An 8,932-nucleotide genomic window follows, 5' to 3' on the forward strand; every position below is an offset into this window, starting at 1 on the left:
AAGACAGGGAGAGCTGAGAGCAAACCACTGAAAGCGCCCGGGGTGCCACAGGTGCCTGCAGGACCTATGCAGCTCAGGAGGCCCAGTCCCTGCTGAGCTCTACGTTTCCCAGTCCTGGTGAGAGACCCTGCAGCCAGTGTTGGTCCTGCATCCTCCAGCTGGCGTTAGGATGCCTGCAGATGCTACGCTTATGGAGGCCTGCCCCAGGCACAGCTCAGCAGCATGAGGCCAAGAGAGACCAGTGACCACGACTGCCTGCCCAGCACAGCCCCTCCTGCACACCTCCCTCTGCACATGGTCATGTCCTGGCCCTGCCTTTGCACAGCAGAAATTCCCAAACTTCTGACATCTTCTTCTTGAGGGCATTCAGCAAGGCCACACAGAACACACTATAAAAGTCATCACTGCAGTTTGCTTTGTTAATTGCTGCTGATCAGACAGCTTTCTTGGCAAGAGGGGAGAAAGACATTTGTATATAAAAATACAAACTGAGTTAATAAGACGGAAGAGAGTTCAAAACTCCCCTCTTTGTTCCAGGATACAGCAGACAGAGGCCGCCCCTGAAAAGAGGAGCTGTGGCCAGCAGTCAAACTGCTCAGCAGCCTGGAGATAAGTCCCATCCATGGGGCAGGGGGTTCTGCTGTGGTGGTATGGGCAGACAGGGGAGGTCACAGCTCCGTCTCCGCCAGCATTATGACTTTCCACCTCCTACCTTCAACGCTGCAGTTATTTGCCCCCAGGCCCATTAGAAAATGCAAACTGCTGTACCAGCCTCCCTGCCTAGCACCTGATCACCTCCACAGCACCTCCACACCCTCCTGGCACAGCCCAGGGATGAGTCTCCCCATGCTTCACCTCCATTTTTGTCAGGATCAAGGCAGCTCCCTAGAGCTTTCAATTCTTGTTCCCTCAGTACCAAGCAATAATCAGAATCCTCCTGTCCAGCTGTCTCCCAAGTCATTTCATTCTCTATCGACTCTATAACGCAGCTGAAATTGCAAGCAGATGTGATTGCCTGATCCCAAGCAGGCCACCTGCTACAATGCAAAGTATAGTTTTGACCTGAAGTCTTACTTTTCTTTAAAAACCAGTTTGCTTCAGTGTCCTGGATAACCCCAAGTATTTGCAGACCCACGAGGGGGTCTGCAAACCCAGAAGTATTTGCCAGTAGGGAGGTTTCCCAGAGAAGCTCAGGGAGAGGTATTCATCCCAGCCCCATCATTTCCGAGTAGGTTGGGGCCAATGGCATTAGGCTGGCCCAGGCTGTCCCACCACTCTGCAGAGAGGGGTTATATTGCTTCTGCTGTAAATGCTCCACCACGCTACAGCTCCCACCACTGCACAAAACCATCCCCAGTATGTCTCATGATCCTTACAACTGCCTTGCAATTAGGTATCACAAGGCACAGAGGAGTAATGACTTGCCCAGGAGATATCAGGGAGCAAACAGAAGACCCAGGAATAGTTTGCATCTCCCAGCTCCCACACTTTTAGCCTCATTATCCAGCACACAAGCTGGCTGCAACCCAGAGTGACCCCAAGTGCATCCATCTCAGAGGCAAGGGGGTTATGGATAAGAAGGTACATGGTCTGTGCAGAACCATTCCCCAAAAACCACTCTGGTTCAGCAGCAGCACACTCTGGGCAGCAAGATGCACTTAACAGAGAACTACCAGATCCTGATCCAGCCACTGAGTAGAGCTCCTGGGATCACTACTGTCAGGAGCTATCTCTTAAATACAGCTCAAATCCACCAAAAAGGATGTAAAATCCATACTGTAGTATCAGTGTTGGAGCCTGGTCCTCTAGCATGCAAATAGAGCAGGACCTACTTTCTAGGACAGTCACGCTGGAGCAGCCAGTGTCTCCACCCTGGGCAGATCTCCACTGTGCACCCTGAGGAGATATACCTGTCACCCCCAGGCACAAGGCAGTGGGATCCCCCCCCAATTCGGGCAAAACCCATCAGAGATTTAACTAAGAAGAAGGTCTAGGCACAAGCAGCCCTCACTGGGCTGGGGGAGGAGGGAAGTAACTGGGGGTCAGGCGACTCCAAACGTAAGGGGCAAAATATATGGGAATATCCCAGCTGAGACAGACCAGAGATGTCTCCAGCAGAAGCAGTTTCCCTTCTGCTGGCTGAGCTCTTGCTTGTGTAGTCACCCCCTCAGTGCTGGGGAGCTCACAGGAATGCAGGGCAGGACACTGCCAGGAGGGCTCTTAGTGCCACCAGCCTGGAGGTGAGATCCAGGAAAGGACGAGGGCATGGCTTGAGGGCAAGACTCCCCCTGACTCCTCTGCCCTGCTGGAGGGGGCTTTCTCTGCTAAGACAGCATGCATCAGGTCCCCAGAGGAGAGGCATTGCTGCTTCTTTTGTGGGCCTGGCTGGGTATGGGTGTTAATGAGCAGATGAGATGTGTAATGAACAGAGGAGATGTGTTTCAGCAGTGCTTGAACTCCAGAGGTACTTCAGCATCACATAGCAAAGTAAACACCCCATAAAATGTTCATCTGGCAGCTGTACTATAGCACATAGGTTCATTCATCTCTGTTTCAGGCACAATCCTTTGAGATCAAGAATAATTGTTTGCACTGCTGCAGTTTACGATGGAAGCACACAGCAAATCTGTGCCCCTGGTAAATGCTTGTGGGAGTGGTGGTTGTCCTGGGACCCCCAGCACAGGCTACCTGGGGGCAGCAGCAGCAGTGCCCTGGGCTCATGCATGGCCAAGGGGGCTCAGGAGAAGCAAAGTGGTGGGACAGCAAAACAGGGAAAAGAAAGGTGTGAGTCAGAAACCCTCCACAGCATGCAGCTGCGAGTGCTGGAGGAAAAACCTCATGCCTGCACTGGGCCCAGACATCCCCCAGCGCACACCCCATCACCCACAGCCCCCTTCTGAGGCCACAGCTGGGATCCCGCTGGGCCAGAACTGTGCACACCGGTGCAGGGAAGATGTGTCTGAGGGGGCTGCTGCGACACAGCTGCTGTGTTTGCTGCGGGGCACTGCCAGGGCTCGCCCGACTTGCCAGACTGTTCCCTCCATCTGCTGAACCCAGCACGTTTATTTTTGTTTCCAAGTTTGATCAGATCGACTCTTCCACTTTAATCTAATGAGCGCGCTGAGCTGAAACAAACACAATCTGTCCATGGAGGGCTGGGGAGGGATGTCTGGGGGCACCGCAGAGGCCCCATGGGCAGACCACGCTACCCTGGTGCAGAACCAAGATGCCATTTGGGCAGTTAAGACAGCCCATGTCCTCATCTCACCTAGTCCTCCCATACCTCCAGGGTCTGAAAATCTGACTGTGCAGGCCCCTCATGAAGAGATTTCCTCCTCTGCCCCTGTGCGGGCATTGCCCTGTAGTCTTCCCTCTTTCCTTGCCCATGCTGCTTGACCATCTTTCCAGCTAATTGCTGTGCAGTGCTGTTGGCGTGAGCCATGGGACATGTGGCATCTGCTCCGGCTCCCATGAATGACCTTGGCCACTCCAAGGACAGCAGGAGCCTTTTCACCTTCCAGGTTCCCCCAGAGGCGGATGAGAAGCTCCAGCAGGAGGGACAACAAGCACACCCTGCCCGCCTGCTTTGCTGCTCTCCGTTTGCCACTGCCTCCACAGAAATGCTGCAAGCTGATCGTGCTGCGTGCCGGGTGGGATACAGCTGCTCCCGCAGAAACTCAACTCGAGGGCTTACCCTTGGCCTCAGGCTTGCGAGTTTTCTTCCTGACTGTATTTCATACCCAGATTCCCTGCAGCCCTGGGTTTGTTTGCATTCCCACAGCGGGTGCACAGAGAAGAGGGGAGCTCAGCCACACTGCTTTGATGTAGTGACCAGCAGGGGAGAGCAAGGGCTGAAAGTGGGGTCCCTTAGGAAAAAAACAGCTGGGCAGCAGCAGCCACAGCCCTGCATTTCTTCCTGGCTACCCAGACCACAGCCTTGGGGCAGACGGAGCAGAAGGATGGTGGCTCTGCAGCTCTCCACATCAGGAGTGATTGCCCTGTCAAGTACCCAGCACTGCTGGAGCTGGCCGGAGCTGACAGGGCAGCTTTGGGAACTTTAGGAATTGCCCCTTCTGCCTTGAGAGCGCTTTGCTTCTGCCAGCTGCACTGCTTTGGCAGCGTGCAGCACGGGTGGGCTGGGGAAACATCCGCTGGGGCAAGGCACATTTCTTGCACCAGGCACACAGCTGCCCATGCATGCACTGTTTGTGCTCAGATGGGTTTTTCTGCATCCCCCACTGCAGCTGGGTGTGTGTCTGCCATTAACCCCTTGTCCTCATGCACTGGCTCACCACCCCTGGGGGAGCTGCGCCCAGACCTGCTTCTTTGACACAAGTCTGGTTACATGCAGGCCTCGTGAAGTTGAAAACATTCATGTAAAAGTTGTACAAAAGAAGGAAAAGGATTTAAGCAATTCTCTCTTGTTTGAAAGCAGACGGGCACTAAAGCGCTGGGTTCCTGGGCTGCCCAGCCCAGCTACCTGACACACAGCAACACACGCTGACACCAAAGTCACCCTGGGACCAGCTGGCCTCTGGGACCTGCCCAATGCCTGCTGGCAGGGCAGGATTAGTGTCCTGCACAGGATGAGGGCCTTGCACCATCCCTGTGGCTGGGCCCCGGTGACACAACTGCCACCAGCATGAGGTGTGCAGCATTGGCCTGGGCCTGCTGCGTGACATGGCTGTGTCGGCCTAACCTCGCACCTCACTGTGGTGATGCCTTGCGTGCAGACAGGTTTCCTTTGGTCTCCTCCTCGAACAAAATCCCCCAACTCTCTGCTGTTACCACATTTGCAGCTGCCTTTTCTTTAAAATAATAACTCAGTGAGTGCCTTGAGAGACTCTCTGTCACCCTGCTTTAATAGAGAGGGAAGATGAAAAGGCCAGGAGAAAATTTACTTTTGCAGCTCCTGGCTGTCATTCCCAGTTCTGTGCTCTCCTTCCTTATTTCTCATTCTCCTTTCCAGGAGCTGTCTTTTAACTCTTTGTTAATAACTGCTTCTCTCCCAAAAGCAGTCGGTGTCCTTCCTTTCTTGCACAGCCAGAAAAATGTCACACTTTCCCTTTGATGTCAAGATAATGTATAGATATAACATCGTGTGTATGTGTGACAAATGCAAACAGCCAGCTCTCTGGCTCAGATTTGGTAATTTTGAGAGAAAAAGGAAAAGCGGGGGAAAAAAAATCTTGAAATGAATTCTTCATTCCACTTATCTCCTCTATAAATATTTGTTTGTCCCCTTCCTGGTGCAAAGGTTTGAGACAACCTCCCCATCCTTCACACGCACGCAGAGCTGTGGCTGATGGCTCAGGTGAGCTCTGTGACCTGGCTGGGGGCTGGGGGTGAATGGGACAGCCTGATGTCCCCGGGGGACCCAGGCTGGGGACGTACAGGGCAGATCCCAGCACATGGAAGAGATGACACCTTGCAGCCCAGAGAGGCTGCAGGGCAGCCACAAAGGACCCTGTTACAGCAGAATAAGCAGCCCAAAGCACGCAGTTTATTTGCAGACACTGGGCCCTTTCCTTGGCTCTTGGTCTCAGTGCAGAGCTCACCCTCCCCATCTCCTTTCCCAGGAGTCCCCTCCCCATCCCAGGCACTTGAGCATCAGTTGTATTTTCATCTTCACATCCTGGCTTTACAACAGGCCAGGAGAGCGTGTGGCAGAGAAGAGCAGCCCTTGCATCCATCCAAGCCCTGTCCCCCACGAACTGAATCTGTGTGTGCTGCGGGCACACAAGGGTTTTGACTGCACCATTTCTGTGGTTTATCTCATCAGTGCCACTGCTGATGTCAGTGCTGCCACTTCATGCAGAGTGGCTTTATTCAGAGCTGCACCAAGACAAGAGGACCCGGGGAGGGTTTGACTCTGGTGTGCCGGGGGCCACCAAACCCGAAGAGCATGACAAGCATGGCAGGTTGGAGGGCAAAGCCCACGACCGTGATGACAGGTTTGCGACTACCTGCAAGCACTTGCTCACCCTGGCTTCGTGATTCACTGCTTTGGTAGTGCAGTGTGGCAGGCTGGGGGCGAGAGCCCAGCAGCACAAGGTGGGTGCAGGAGCAGCCAGCAGTCATGGCACAAGGAAGGTCACTGGCACCGTGCTGGCTGGCACGCAGTGGACAGGCTCCCTGTGGCACCCCCGGTGCCAGTGGAACTAGCTGGGACCCCTGCAGTCAGCACACACTGAATGGCACCAGCAGTTCCCTGGGGCAGCAGCATGTCTCAAGGAGCTTGGTCATCTCTGCAGGGCAAGCACATTCCCTCACAGAAAGCCAGAGCTTGTCCCTCTCTGGAGCCAGGCTATGCCAAGATGGAAGGACTGGGGATGGGGTGGCTCTCAGCACCCTCTCCACAAATGTGGGCAGCTGCCTCTGGGTGGAGATGCATGGAGGATGGCTGGGGAGGTGAATAAAACCTATTTGCAACGATGAACACCAAAACCAGAACGTGTGACTTCTGAAGTCTCTACATACGAGACTGCCTGGCCTCACTTTCTTTTCCTTTTGTCTTTAGCTGGGATGCAGACCCTCAACACCACAATAGCTGGGGTGCTGACACTGGGGTAAGAAGATGCTCTCCTTTTCTGTGTGCTTATCTCCTGCCCTCTCTGAATGCCCAAGACCACTCTCACATATTATCGGAAATCTGAAAGAAGGATGGAGTTTATTTAAGCCAAAATCACTAAGAGCACTGGAACTCTGCTCAGTCATTAACTGGTGAGTAAAGAGCGCTCAGTGAGTCACTGATGCTATTATAAACACTTTCTTCTAAAGGCTGAAGAAATAAAGTAGGGAAGCGGTGTTCCTTGAAGTCACTGGTAGTAGCTGTTTTCGTCTAGCAAGATCTCTGCTCCATGACCTGGAACGGTTCTGTTCCCCCTCTGTTCCCCCTCCCCCGTCTGCCCCCCAGGCACCTGCCCCCACAAGGCTGTGGCCCCTGGGGCCAGGACCCTCATGCCACTGAGGCCCAAGGCGACAACTTGAATGCATCTGCACCACTCCCATGACCCTTCCCCTTCTTTGTGGTTGTACCTTACATTAAGTCATTTATAAAGGTTAATGCATTCAGGACAGATAAGCTTTTACCAGATGGATTGATGCTAAAGACACCAACCAACAGCAAGGAGTTGCTCAGTGCTGCATGCAGCACAGCAGGACTACTACTTGGCCCCCTCAGCCTACACAAAGCCCCACTCCTGCCTAACACCGCTGTCACCCAGAGCTTTCCGTAAGCCCTACACCAGCTGTCACCCCATGCCTGCAGACCTCCCTGGCTCAGCCCCATTTCCAGCACAACTGCCCTCCCCTCCCCTGCTCTAGCTCATGCACATGCACATGCACTCCCTTTGTGAGCCTCCATTGCCATCCTAACCTCTTCTGACCCCCTGGAGCATGAGTAAGGCCACATGGAGCTCTTAACACTTGGGACTGGCTGTGGCCATCACATCAAGCCTCTCCTTCATTTGCTGCACTTTGCTGCCAGTCCAACCCATCTCCATGCTGGCCCAGGGCCATCACCCACTGCCCATCTATGACAGATCCACACACTGCCCTCATACCTTCTCCCAAGCCCCTGTGAGCTCAGACTCTTTGCATCTTACTTTTCAGCTTGTTGGCTGCTGCTGCTTCTTCTCCCAGGTGCCATCTTATCCTCACCCTTGAAAATGCAAAATGCAAACCAGCACAGGAAAGGCCAGACCTGCTCCCAGCTGCACAGGAGACCTTCCTGTGCACTGGCACGGCTGTGACCCGCTGCCTGGCCATGGGTGCGGGGCTCCAGCTCCTGCCGGGTGCACCTCTCTGCAGCCCCACCAGCCTCGATGAGGAGCAGGAGCTGAGTGGAGAGCCCGCCAGGGCTGCCACACTGATTACTTCACACAGAGAGAAATGAAAATGCCAAAACTCTGGAGAGGAGAGAAAGAAGAGGAAGGTGCATTGGACCACAGAAGCAGGAGGCAATGATACTTGTGCACACTGAGGGAACTGAAGAAAGCCCTTCTGCTTTCCACTCCTCTCAGTCCTGCCTGCTGGAGCAACCTCTGCTCTGTTCTGTTCTGCCTTCCCCCATGTCATTCCCAGGCTCCAGTGCTAGATGCTAAGATAGTCCTATTCAAAAGGATTACAAATTACTGCCTGATCCACTAATTAGGAGTGGAAGATGAGCATGCTTCTGACAGTGATGCTTAGCAGCCATTTAGAAATTGCTCTGAAGGCAGGGAGGTGCTGCAAGCACACGGCAGCATGGAGCTGCATCTGCTCCATGCCAGCAAACCCAGGCCCGCCCCACTAGTCCCGCTCCCTCTCTCCCTGGGAGGCTCTGCTGGATGCCCAGCTCCTGCAGGGAGCCCTGCCTTGCTGCAGATCTCGTCTGGCTCTCCAGGATGTCTCCAGGCCATTTGGCTCCTATCCCCGCTGCCATTACTTTATATTTACTTAACAAAATTAAAACCTGCTTAGTGGGGCCAACCTAAGGCAGGGGAGACAAATTGAATCTTCACACTGCTCCGAGAGAAGGGCAGCCTGGTGCCAGGCTGGAGCCACCTGTGCTGTCCCTAGGAGGACACAGACCCTCCTGCCCTCCTGCTGCCAAGTCCCACAGGGACACAGCAAGCGCCGCAGGCTGTTCCCACCTTTCCTGGAGCTCCCCCCTTGTCTCCTTCTCCACGTGGCTGCAGGTTGCAGGGCGGTAGCAGCTCTGACTGGGGAAGGACTGCAAGAGGAAAGCCCAGCCTGGCCATTCTGCACTTTGCTGGGATGCCCTGAGGGCCGTGGAGCAATACAGTCCTTGTGTGTCAGGCCTGACTGCACCCCAGAGAGACAACTCCAGCCCCGAGGCCAAAGTCAGGGCTTGAAGCTGCACTCATGCACGTGTCTTGGGGGATACCCATCATGTGTGTGGAGACTTCTCCAAAGACTTCCTCTAGAC

Source organism: Aythya fuligula, chromosome 16 (genome assembly GCF_009819795.1).
Source record: "Aythya fuligula isolate bAytFul2 chromosome 16, bAytFul2.pri, whole genome shotgun sequence".
NCBI classification, from domain to species: Eukaryota; Metazoa; Chordata; class Aves; order Anseriformes; family Anatidae; genus Aythya; species Aythya fuligula.